This window comes from Neolamprologus multifasciatus, chromosome 1 (genome assembly GCF_963576455.1).
Source record: "Neolamprologus multifasciatus chromosome 1, fNeoMul1.2, whole genome shotgun sequence".
Classification (NCBI taxonomy): Eukaryota; Metazoa; Chordata; class Actinopteri; order Cichliformes; family Cichlidae; genus Neolamprologus; species Neolamprologus multifasciatus.
Window position 1 is genome coordinate 37,230,631 of NC_140439.1, and position 13,228 is coordinate 37,243,858.

Sequence of the window (13,228 nt, forward strand, 5' to 3'; positions counted from 1 at the left end):
GTAGTTAGTCATTACAATAAGTGTTTGTGAACTACAAATCAAGAATGTGGGATCCTGTTTGTCTGTGATTTAAACAGCCCAGCGCTGCTCCCAACAAAGGGAAAACCAATCCTGCAGGGAGACCTACCTCTGCACTTGTGCAGGTGAAACCAAAGGGAAGATGTGCTTCACCATATTTTCTAGTCTTTGGCTTAGAATGAAGTTGGTTTGGAAACATATTCAGCGATGCTTCATCTCCTGCTTTGCGTTTCTGTAGGCGCCCGTGCTAGCAGTGTCCAAGCGTTGTTGTTTTTTTGTTTTTTCCATTTTCATGCCGCGCCCCCCTGCAATGGCTCTGCGCCCCCCCCTAGGGGGCGGGCCCCACACTTTGGGAACGTCTGGTCTAATGGGAGCGTGTGGTATTTCAAAGCAATGAGACGGTGCACAACAGCGCAGGTTGGACTCCCGCATAATCTACAAAGGAATCTGTGTGTGTTTGAAATAAAAACAAACCAAAGTGTCCTCAAACAAATAAAACTCAACTAAAATTAACTCAAAGATAATCAAACTTGCCTCCAACTGTGTCAAAGGCAACAAGCAATAGGTGGCTGAAGGTGAGGCCTGCAATAAACTTGCACAAAGCCAAATAGAGAGATAGCCGAATACGTTTTGGGGTTTTAAAAATGTTAGCAGTTAGCTCGCAAGCTTTCTGACTTAACTTGATTGATTTGTGCAGGAAATTCGAGAGGTAAAAACAGAAATAAGGAGCTTTTTGAATATTGTAAAATATTTGGAAAAGGGTGGAGTGCCCACTCCGGGTCGGGGATGAGTTCCTGCCCCAAGTGGAGGAGTTCAAGTATCTCGGGGTCTTGTTTGCGAGTGATGGGAGAAGGGAGCCGGAGATCAACAGACGGATTGGGGCTGCAGCTGCAGTAATGCAGACGCTGCACCGGTCCGTCATGGTGAAGAGGGAGCTGAGTGTAAAAGCGAAGCTCTCAATTTACCGGTCGATCTACGTCCCTACCCTCACCTATGGCCACGAGCTGTGGGTAGTGACCGAAAGAACGAGATCGCGGATACAAGCGGCAGAAATGAGCTTCCTCCGAAGGGTGGCTGGCCTCTCCCTTAGAGATAGGGTGAGAAGTTCGGCCATCCGGGAGGGGCTCAGAGTAGAGCCGCTGCTGCTCCACATCGAAAGGAGCCAGTTGAGGTGGTTCGGGCATCCGACAAGGATGCCTCCTGGGCGCCTCCTGGGTGAGGTGTTCCAGGCATGTCCCACCGGGAGGAGGTCCCGGGGCAGACCCAGGACACGCTGGAGAGATTATATCTCTCGGCTGGCCTGGGAACGCCTTGGTGTTCCCCCGGATAAGCTGGAGGAGGTGGCTAGGGAGAGGGAGGTCTGGGCCTCTCTGCTTAGGCTGCTGCCCCCGCGACCCGGCCTCGGATAAAGCGGATGAACACGGATGGATGGTAAAATATTTGGATGAAAATATGAAAGCAGAATAAAATAACAGGATAAAAACAAAGTTTAATTGTGGTCAGACGTTTACATTCATTCATCATGACCATGAATGTCATGATTTTTAAAGATTTTAATGTGTTCTTTGAACTGTTGTATTTCCATAAATTTGTACAATAAATTTGTACATTTACTTAATCTTTTAGTAAATGGTGCTAAATATTCCACATTGTCTTTTAACTTGACAAGTCCAGTGTTTATTAACTTAATAAGCAGGATATCTTTGACAGCACTCACTGGACTGACCAATAACAGTGGGAAATTCCAAAGATCTCAGTGAAGATCTCTGAAGAATTGAAGATTTCTAAACAACTGAAAATACCAAGATTACCAGTTCCAACAATTACACATAAGTACAAATTATTTTGATGTGTCATAGTTTGCCAAGGTCAAACTGTCACCATTAGATGTAAGACAATTTGTTAGCATGTTCGAGAACCACTCAGGAACCACCAAGGCTCAAGTCTGCTATGAACTTGAAACCGCTAGTTTTATATCTCCATGGGCTGAGAGGGTGCCAGCCAAGGAAGAAACCCCCTGTTTAAAAATCAACACTTTCAAGCATGACTGAAATTTGCAGCTGTCCACATGGACAAGTCAAATGCTTTCTTGAGACAAGTTTGATGGTCATGTGAGACAAAGACTGAGCTGTGTGGCCACAATGATAAGAGGTTTGTTTGGAGAGTAAAGATACCGTATCAGTTGTCAAGCATGATGGTGGTAGAGTCATGCTCTGGGGTTGTTTTGCTGCCAGAGGTGCTGCCAGTGGATGGAATAATGAGACCACCTCCTAATTCTTCCATTTCACTTCAGATCAACAGCTAGGTGGTTGAAATTTGGACACAGTTGGGAGTTTCAGCAATAAATCCAAAAACGTTCCAAAAGCTCTGTCCTCAGTTTGTCTTCCCGTTCTTAAAAATGTTTTCTTGACAGCCACGTTTCCACTGAGACCCTTTATGATGGCACTGCAGTGGATGGATCTACTGAAGGGCTAGATATACAGTTGCAGTCAGAAGTTCACATACACTCATCATCAACGTGAATGTTATGACAGTTTGGGGCTTTTCGGGTTTCTTTGAACTGGTTTTTGGTTTTTCTTGGTGGAATGATTGTACAGATGTATAGTATGATTTTACATCATACTGCATAATGACTTTAAAAAACAAACTTCACAGAAAAAGTATGAAAATATCAACTTTGAGGTGTATAAACACTCTGACCGTGGACACTGGTATATATTATACAGTTGTGGCAAAAAGAAAGTACACCCTCGTTTTTATTGTAAGGTTTTATATACCAGGATGTAACAAAGGACCTGGCCACCTCAAAGTCACTGAGTCCACCTTGAACTTCAGCTGTCCGACAGCTAAAGCTGGGACCAAACTGGGTCGTGCCATGGGGCAATAACCCCAGGCACAGCAGAAAATCTCCAACGGAATGGCAGAAAAAGAAGAGAATCAATGTGCTGCAATTACTAGGGGTGCAACGATACACAAAATTCACGGTGTGGTTCAGTTCGATACTTTGGTGTCACAGTTCGATATTTTTTGATACAAAAAAAAGTTCATGCTTTTTAATTTGTCATTTATTAAAATTATACATATATATTTAACTCAAAAGTACAGTTTTTAAATTTAATGTTGCTGAAACAACAAAGTAATAAAAAATAAATCTATCTGATCGAGAAATCACTCATCTTTGGAAAAGAGAGTTTATTACAGAGAAATGGCTCTTTCCAAAATAAAAGCTATACTATACGCTTCTTCTGGGCTATATTCTCAGCAGCATATTAAACATATCAGGTCCATAAGGAGAATTATGTGCTAACGGCTGTCTAAATGACTCGGCTAAAGTTTGTAGCATGCGTGCTTGTTGTTTTTGTCTGCTTCCACTTGTCTTTGCACTAGGATGATGTCGGCGTAAATGTGCAGTCATAGTCGTTGTGTTCCCACTAGTGCTGTCAGCGTTAATCTCGTTAAAATGACTTTAATGCCATAACGTGGCAAATCTCCGTTAATGAGCTACCGCGGATCGCCCTGTGCGTGGGGCTAGATGGCGTCAACACGTTAACAAGCTAACTGCGCTAACGCACTAGTTCCCACCAATGTAATTGAGCATTGCGTGGCACATCCGACATACTGTTTTACTTTTGTCCATGACGCGCTTACCTTCAGGGTCATAGGTCACATGAAAACCAAAATAGTTCCAAAGGCCAGATCTGAATGAGGGTGGGGGAGGTTCAATTTGCCATGTTGCAACGAGCTTAGCTTCTGTCTCGCTAGCTTGCGCTGCGCTCAGTGGATCTGCGCTCGACAGTGCAGCCTAGGCGGAGTAGTCGAATGCAGATCCACTGAGCGCTCAACACAGACAGCATCGTCAGAAGAAAAGTTGATAAAATAAATTAAAAATTTTGTATTGTTCGATACATATGCGTACCGAACCGAAAGCACTGTATCGAACGGTTCAATATCGATACAAGTGTTGTTGCACCCCTAGCAATTATCCAGTCAAAGTCCAGACTGCAACTTGATTGAAATGCTTTGCCAGGACCTTCAGAGAGTTGTGCATAAGCAAAAGCCTGCAAACCTCAATGAACCCAAGCCTGCTGTAAAGAAGAATGGACTAAAATTCCTCCACAACAAGAGGAGACAGATAAAGTCACAGAGAAGAGCATTACTTCAGAGTTATTGCTACTGAAGTTGGTTACAGAGCAAAATTTTGATCATGGTTTATCATTAGTTTCACAAACTCTAATAAGGACTAGATTATCTTCAAGTAATTGGCAGAGGGTGAACTCTCTTTTCACTATGATGTTTGCCTCTTTTGGTTCTGTTTTGGACAGCTGGAAGCTCAGCGGTGCAGCGCTGAGAATTTAACATTACAGTTACTCAACTCCTCATTGCAGCGACAGGCTTTCATTATATTTGGGGTTTAAACCTCGTGTCTGTTGGGTTTTACAGCACACCATATATGATTTAACATGACATGATCTATGGGTAGAGTTTGAGGTCAACATGAAGCATTTGAGAGGAAGACTTTAGATATTAGTGGCTTGCTTTGTGCACAGTAACCTTCCCCTGACCCAAAAGCCCTTTGAATCAGTGTTGATGTCTCAAGAAAGAGGTTGGTTCAGAATGTCCGGATTATACGAATAGTTTATGATTGCCAGGATTCGTGGCTTGGAGGCGTTGTGTTTTTGTAGGAACAGCACAGTCAGTGGGGGTTTGGAGCCACTGCTGAAGAACAACATGCAGCTGAATGAATCTGATTCATTTGGGAACAATAAACAATTGAGAGTGCTCTGATGATGGAGAGGTTATCAGGACTCAGCTGAGCGAGAAGAGAACAGCACGTGAAGACAAAGTGTTCTGACAGAGAAAAAAAGAAAATGGGGATTCCCTTTTGCCAAGCATGTCAGTCACACACAGGGAAACAACTGTTATTCTCATTAATCCCAAAGATATTTAGGTTTTTAAGAGAGTAATGACCAGCAAATATCAGCCCAGCTTTAAATATTATCTATTTATAACAGTGAATGCTATAATTACGATATTAAAATAATAAAAGCCAAATCAAACAATAAGAACTGGAGAATATTTCAGGAAAGACTGAAAGTGTTTTTTTCTAATATCACCTGGATGCTGACTCTGGAACGTCATGGGAGTTCTGGCTGTTCCACCTTCAGTTACCAATTTACTTGCACGCCGTCCCTGAACAGAGCTGACGTTTACGCTCCCCTGAGGACATCAGATAAAAGTGACTTCAAGATCGCACGTGACGTGATAGATGATAGTGGCCTCTGGAAGGAATGTTTTACTGGAGGTTGGTCCTAAAAAATTACTCCTAGGAGTGATTTTGGATCTCAGTGACATCTGGGCCAAGTACACACTGAGGGCCGAGACTTTTGCTTAGATTATGTGCATCCGCGCATTTACCGACTATGTAACCTGTGACACTGATTGTAAATGCACTTTATATTTCCATATTTGTAACGCACTGGGGTTTGTCAGTTTGAAGAGAAAACCTCGTCTTGTCCTGATGTGTGATTCCAGACGTGAGCTGGACCTGAGGTGGGAAGTAACAAACACTTCTTCTTCTTTTCTGTAGTTAAGTACAATTTTCAGGTATCTGTACTTTACTTGAGTAAGTTTTTTTCGGACTACTTTTTCCTTTTACTCCCTACATTTTTAAACAAACATCTGTACTTTCTAATTCTTACATTTTCCAAACATGCTTGTTACTTTCATTTCATGCACTTCTTCAGACTTCAAACTGATTTCATTCTAAACAGAAACACACGTACGCCAGTGCTGTTCGTTTATTAATTACCAGAGTCGCATAAAAAGAGATGACGTGTGATTCTTTTCCCCACACTGAGCTGTTATAACCAGGTTAGTTTTCCCCACCTGCTGAATCCACTTCAACCCTGGATGTAATTTTTCTTCAGATTCTAGCTGAGTATAATAAAAAATTTAAAAAAGTTAGACTAACATTTTTATTCCCGTCTACTGATAATATTTTATCATCGTGTTAACACAACCCAAGGTTCAGTTAGCTTTGCACAAAAACAGAAACGTCCTCCAAACAGCTACTATTTACTACTTACTATTTACTTTGAGTACATTTCAGGGCCTGTACTTTTTTACTTTTACTCGAGTAAAGACGTTGAATCAGTACTTCACCTTTTACTGGAGTAGTTGTACTTCTACTTGAGTATAGAATGTCTGTACTTTTTGCCAACTCTGCCAAAAGGCAGTAAAAGAGCTAATGAGCCTCTCAAATGTGCATCCTTAGCCAACATAAAGGACGACTTAGCCACCTTAATGTGATTAAAGAAAGACTGTGCTGACCGGTCACTTGTGTGCTTCACTCTGATGCAGCTTAGCTCCAGTACATCTGCCTACAGCAGGATACCTTCACTGTTTTCACTATTTATCTTGAAAACTGTTTAGATTCCTACTCACAGCTGCTGCTCAGCAGATATGGACCCACATCATGGATCGATTCTGCAGATCAGGAACATGCAGAGAAGAATCAGTACAAACGGGGGAGAGAAAAAGACACAAAGCCTCTACTAGAGTAACCTTGCTTGGTTCCCAGTTCAGGATAACCTTTATAATATATTTTATAACCTCTCAGTTCATTCTGTCTCGTGGCCTCCTGCTTGGGACGTGCTCAGGATGCCTGTCTCACCTAAAACTTGGACTAAAATCTGTGACATGTCTGTTTCTATCTAATATATAAGTTAATTGCAAGCATAACGAAACATAATCACAGAGAAAATTGTTAAGACTGCAGTTTAGTTCTTTACCCACACAGTGGATATTCATCAGCAATAAGTCAATGTGGTGTCTGGGCAGCTGTCAACGCTTTAGAGATTACATTTCTAATTCAGTAGATCGTCTTCTCTAGTAGAGCTCTGTTGCAGGTGGTGGTAGATATACCACCACACTGTTATTTTGAGCCTGAACATGAGGCTTCGTGGCCGGAAAGACACCAGACTGATCCTTTAAAGCTGCAGCGAGGTAGTGCGATCAGTTTAAGTAGTGGCTCGACCCCTGTAAGAACGTGTTAACCTCCAAACTGAAGTTTAGTCTGACTTAACAACTGATCACTGTCAAACATCCCGTGAGATTTTTCAAAGATCGTCAAGTTTTTAAGTACAGTACATATCACTCTTCAGGTTCCAGTTCTGACATCAATTTAGCTTTTAATTTACATTTATAAACAGTGTTTACATTTAAAATGTTACTGGAAGCCCATAAAAAAGCGTCCATCAGCAGACCATCGGATTGGTTCCAGCACTGCCCCTAATTAGGAGCTGGGTCCTACCCAAGAGTTTGTGCTTGCTCTAGCATGTCCAGGCTCCAGTTTTCGCAAAGCTTCTTGTGACAGTTTTAACTGTTGATGGTGCCTTACACAACACAAACTAAATAGAACTAAACAGACAGGAGGAACAAACTGCAGCTTCACCAAGGTGACCCGACAGCCTCTTATCTGTCGGTCAAGTTCCTGCAGTGCCCCTCCTGTCTTTAATCTTGCAGGTTGCAGGACATCCAGTTGAAGCCGGCGGTCACGGTGTGAGTGGAAAAGCTGATCTGCAACACGTGGAGAAAGGCTCCTCGGGCCCTCCGGGGTGTGATACGTGTCAAACAGCACTGAGATTAAGGGAAGGGGGTTAGAGCTGCAGTGTGACCGTGCAGCTCAGCAGGCATGTTCGCAGCGGCGGGTAATCGTGTCAGACAGGTGACAAGACTTGCTGTGAACTGCTGACCTGACGATGCTGCTCAGGCCAAAGTCACAGAGGAGAAGGAGAAAAGAAGCAGGAACAGGGTTATTAGTGCTGAGACAACGGGCCTCGCTCTCAAACAGTGTATACGACTGCTTTTCCTTACCTCAATCTGTTGCAGTACGCCGCAACCAAAGTTAGAGCTACCTTAGCAGCTTCCATATTTGTACCCAGAATGATTCATGTTTGGATATTTTACAAAATGTTAACATTTATGTTACAGTTTTTCAATTCAATTCAATTCAATTCAATTTTATTTATATAGCGCCAAATCACAACAAAAGTTGCCTCAAGGCGCTTCATAGATACAGAGAAAAACCCAACAATCATATGACCCCCTATGAGCAGCACTTTGGCGACAGTGGGAAGGAAAAACTCCCTTTTAACAGGAAGAAACCTCCGGCAGAACCAGGCTCAGGGAGGGGCGGGGCCATCTGCTGTGATTGGTTGGGGTGAGAGAAGGAAGACAGGATAAAGACATGCTGTGGAAGAGAGACAGAGGTTAATAACAGATATGATTCGATACAGAGAGGTCTGTTAACACATAGTGAGTGAGAAAGGTGACTGGAAAGGAAAAACTCAATGCATCATGGGAATCCCCCGGCAGCCTACGTCTATTGCAGCATAACTAAGGGAGGATTCAGGGTCACCTGGTCCAGCCCTAACTATATGCTTTAGCAAAAAGGAAAGTTTGAAGCCTAATCTTAAAAGTAGAGATAGTGTCTGTCTCCTGAATCCAAACTGGAAGCTGGTTCCACAGAAGAGGGGCCTGAAAACTGAAGGCTCTGCCTCCCATTCTACTTTTAAATACTCTAGAAACAACAAGTTTCAAAGCAACAATAAAAAATGCTTGTGAGTTTAAGTAAACAACAATGAAGAAAGGTTTCATGCATTTACCACAGTGATCATAGCTCACATTTAAATGTTTGTCATATAAAATTAATATTCAGAGAACAATCAATTCTTGTTGGATTTGATCACTTCCCCTCTGGTTTCAGAGAAACATCCCACATCTGGGTGTTTTTTTCTGCTCTCGTGGGGAGTTTCTCAACTCATGCTGACAGATTAGGTGCTTTTTGTCCTCCAGCCTCCTTCCTTCTTTTTCGTTGGTCTCTAATTCTCTTTTTGATGTCAAACCTTTTTCTTTTGTTGGTCTGAGCCACAGTCCCAGGGGGCAGGCAGCCTTCACCACCTTGATTATTCCAGCTTTAGCACTGGACTACTTCTGGCTTCAGCTTTTGTTTGACACTGATTTTTCAGACTTTTTCAGAATACATCAAATACATCACAGCTGTCACAGTGATGCACACACTAAGGTAAATGAATTTACTCAAACAGAGAAATGAGCTTGGACTGACTGCTAACGCTGGACACATTTACAACCAACAAATACACTTTCGATTAAAAATCATACTCAGCGTGTACCCTTAATTAATCTCGCTTAATCTACAGTTTTGTGTGTGAACAAGGTAAGAATATTTCACATCAGTGCCTCTGAACTAACCTTTTGTGCTTAAAGGTCCACAGGGACCTTTGTCCTATGTCCAGGGAAGACATAAGGAACACTGGAAAGATTTATTTACATTTTGGCTGAGGTGTAGTCATGTTTGAGAAGAATGCAGCTCATGAAGAGCAGTTTGCTCAATCCTCCTAATCCTGAATGTCCTCTCAGCCTGTCACAGTACTTTGTTTAGTCCCTGATTAATTTGGCCCACAGCAATTGAACTCTGAAGGTTTTAATACCAAAAGCAAACAAAAGCAACTCTCAAAACATTAGCTGTTCCCAATACAGAGAACAGCATGTTCATACTTGCCGAGATTTGAAAGCTCCAAAAAGTCCAAAGTGCAGCGTGTTCAGTGGAACAGCAACGGGTCGGCTTTGTGGTCTCAGTTCACCGTTACCCGCCTGTGCACAGATCAAAAGTCTACCGACTGCCTCTGAAGTCATCTGATACACCGGTCTTGAATGCAGTCTTGGTTTTCAAGTATATAAGCACTTAAAAAGAGTTCCACAAAGAACTGCAGACTAATCCTGAGTCACCGTCTAAGCGCAGGACTTGATGAGATGCTGGAAAGCTCCCTCTGAGAGTCTGCTCAGGGTCCGCATGATTCATCATCTCTTTCGTGCACATGGGCGGTTTGCTCTGTTACTTCACAGTGAGGAGTTCCTGGGTTCAAAGCTGAGCTGTGTAAAGTTTTCATGACCTCCATCTGTGTAAGATGTTATCAAAAACATGCTAAATGCCCTTGATGTTTTGAGCTGCCCCCCTACAGCTGCCGACCTGCGCTTCCATCCATCTTTGTTCTTAACTGCTTGTTCCCTTTGGGGGAGGATGGAGAGATCCCAGCATGTCCGACATTGTGTGGGACTATGATGGTTTGGCTTTGACCATAGCACAAATGTGTTTTATCTGAGTACCACTTCTCTTCTCTCAGGTGTTGTGTTAGTTAGCCATCTTCAGGTTTTTTCTTTTTGAGCTGTTAACTTTTGTAAATTAGAACCAATTGAAATGTGGGACATGTCTCAATAGGTGGGACGGGAGGACAAAGGATAGAATCCAATACAGTCCTGCATGAAGTGGAAAAGCTAACGATCCTAACTTGGAGTTGCAGGGGGGCTGAAAGCTAATCCAGCTGTAATAGGATAAGATGTGGGGTGCACCTGTCCACCATGGGGCCAACGCAAAGTCCGACACACTCACTCTGACATCACAGGCTCAGGGAGGAATACGAACTTCACACAGAGATGGAAATGCTGACCGAAGGGCTTCGAGCTGTGAGGCGACTGCACTAAAAACTGAAACTCTTTAGAAACAGCCTGGATGTTATCAGAAGGTTTCTCATAAACACGATGTGCAGAGGCAGGTCTGTTCTCTGCAGCACTTTTATGGTGAGAAGCATGAAAGACCGCCTAAGGCAAGCAGCACCTGCTGTTTGTGGAGAAAGTAAATTTATTGTTGACTTTTCCATAAATTCTTGGAAGCAGCAGTTTCTGAAAGCTCACCTGAGATGTTTCGTGCCATCGTGCTGTCTTTAAAACGTTTACAGGTCCAACAGGTTCTGGAAGAATACAATAATAAGCTTTATTTATAAAGATCACAAAGTCCAGATAAAACAAATCGGCACAATAAAACCTGATAAAAATCAAACTTTTAAAGGCATGGGAAACAAATAACCAAATCCCCATCATCCTGTTCTCATATCAAATGCGTCTTCCTGAATTCTAGCTAATATTGTGACAAATAACCAAAACAAAACAAGTCCGATCGTAGAAATGTTACACAAGAATTTAAAAAGTGGCTACTCAGCATGTTAGATGCGATCACACGTGGGTTCAGAGAAGACCTAAACCGATTTGATCAGATTAAAAGAAAAAACAAAAACAAACCTAGAGCTCTGAGACCAGCCCCGTCTCGTACAAATAACAAACCAAATTATTTGATGTCTTTCAGCAACACATTTATTCCTGTGTGTGCATGTTCAGTCCTTGAATGAGGTCCCTTAGCTGCAGCCCTGACACTGATTGTGTAACTTAAAGTTGTAGAAATAATGGATGAATTCATGTCAGCGTCCATCAGAGTATCCTAAAAAGGAGAACAGAAACTCTTGATACAGTTCCTCGCTTTTACCTATTAAATAGTACTTTCTTGGAAATGTATCACTTCTTTTTCAGAAATCATGAGCACAGTTGTCTGGAAATTAGTGTTACCCAATGCAATATACAAATGAAATCAATGACTGCATAAAAAGGGAAGCTTGATGGGAATGAGAATAAAGTCAGTGTGAGCCGAAATAGTCAATTATGTAGAATTTGGCTCTTTGGAGCCAAAACAGAAGGAAATAAAAGAAAAGCTTCAGCATGCACTCTTTAGTGATGTTAGCTAAACAGCAAAAATTGCAACTTGTACTTTCCGGTTCTTATTCTATAAGTAATTTGGCCTCACTGGCCAGATTTAAACTGTGAGAATTTAGACTTTAGAGTCATCAAATCCAGCTTGTCACTTCTTTTAATGTTCAAGCCTCTCGCCCCTGCAGTCAAAGCTCATCCCAGCTGTGTGTGGACTTGTTCTCCGAGTGTGCGATGGGATTTTCTGGCAACATACCAGGTTAACGCTCCTGTCAAAGTGCCGTCGTCACTCTGAGCCATCCTCAGATCAGCGGCTCTGAGTGCTTCTGCATTTTTTCAACCACTTCATCGGCTGCGGGGCAAACGATATAGGTTAAAGGCTTGTTTGGAGTTAGACAAAGGACAAAATACACTTTATTTTCTTTCAGTTCATCATTAAGAGCCAAACGTCAAACAAATGCAACGGCGCGAGAGTTAAGGGGTCGGCATTTGGCTGTTGCTCAACAGCTGTTAATCGGAGAACAGCCCAGCTCCTCTCTTTGTCCCTGGCTGGGAGTGTCAAGCACCAAATTGAAATGAGTCGAGAAAGTTGTTTCGGAGCCAAGTTTCAGTCAGAAAAAAAGCCCAACAGTTCCAAGTCTCCTTTGTCTGGTCAATCTCAGCCGGAGCAACTGGCGCAGGTCGTGTTAACTGTTCGATGAGCAAACGTTGGCCCATAAAAAGGAATATCCTGCATCCATTACTCAAAGGTATATAGGCATCATTACAGTGCAAATGCAAATACAGTGATGCAAAGAACTTAAAGGAGACGAGAGAGGTGCAGGGGGGTGCTGGTGCTGGTTTGAAGGTTTCGATTTTTGTGGTTTTTGCATGATGTGCAGCAGTGTGACAAAGTAACTCCAACTGGAGCTTTTGTGTTGACCTTTAAGAGTGCAGTCGTTATTGACGTCACTAAATTCGATTTATCAATACACTAATCGGTAATCTGTCTCAGTCTTCTGATGAGCTCCATGTGGCGCTGTAATGATCTCATAGAAATTTCAACATAAAGTTCAAGCACAAAAGTTCATTCTTAAACCACTGAGCCCAACATGAGGTCTGCTTACTGGTTTTTCCTGAACACCAGGCGTTCAGAGCTCTGGAATTGGGATTTTATTTGCTTGTCTTCTTTTTAAACAGTGAATGAGATTTTAATGCGAGCTGTCAGTCGAACAAAGGACTCAGTCTGTCCGCTGAGTGAAAACCTTGTATCTCCACTTCTGGCAGCTTTCCTGCTTGCAGATCAGCTGCTGCACAAGTCAAGGTCCCATTCTGACCTGTGAAACTCATAAAAACGTTATCAGTAGAAACAGAGAAGTCATATAAGATATGACGTTTCCCGCGCAGATGATAAACGATCAGGTAATTCACACTCATGATTGCTCTTGAGCCAAACTTGCTCTCTCAGTGTGTGTGTGTGTGTGTGTGTGTGTGTGTGTGTGTGTGTGTGCACGCGCGTGTGTGGGCTGCAGATTAGATGCAGGGCTACAGCCTTTAGTCCCTCCTCCTTCCCCTGCAGATCTCTATATATACAGTGAGTGAGAGAAGCAGCCGA

The 13,228-nt window shown here is 42.6% G+C and overlaps 2 long non-coding RNA genes across 2 annotated transcripts in view; one reads left to right on the plus strand and one right to left on the minus strand.

Annotated features, from left to right (window-relative positions):
• LOC146526206 (uncharacterized) overlaps window positions 1–13,228 on the plus strand; it is a 372,953-nt gene that overhangs the window by 250,595 nt on the left and 109,130 nt on the right. The gene's annotated exons all lie outside the window — the stretch shown is intronic.
• LOC146526218 (uncharacterized) lies at window positions 6,566–13,119 on the minus strand. Its single transcript, XR_014869181.1, has 2 exons — window positions 7,894–13,119; window positions 6,566–7,781 (listed from the first exon to the last, which is right to left on the minus strand). It is a non-coding gene; the product is annotated as an uncharacterized LOC146526218 (long non-coding RNA).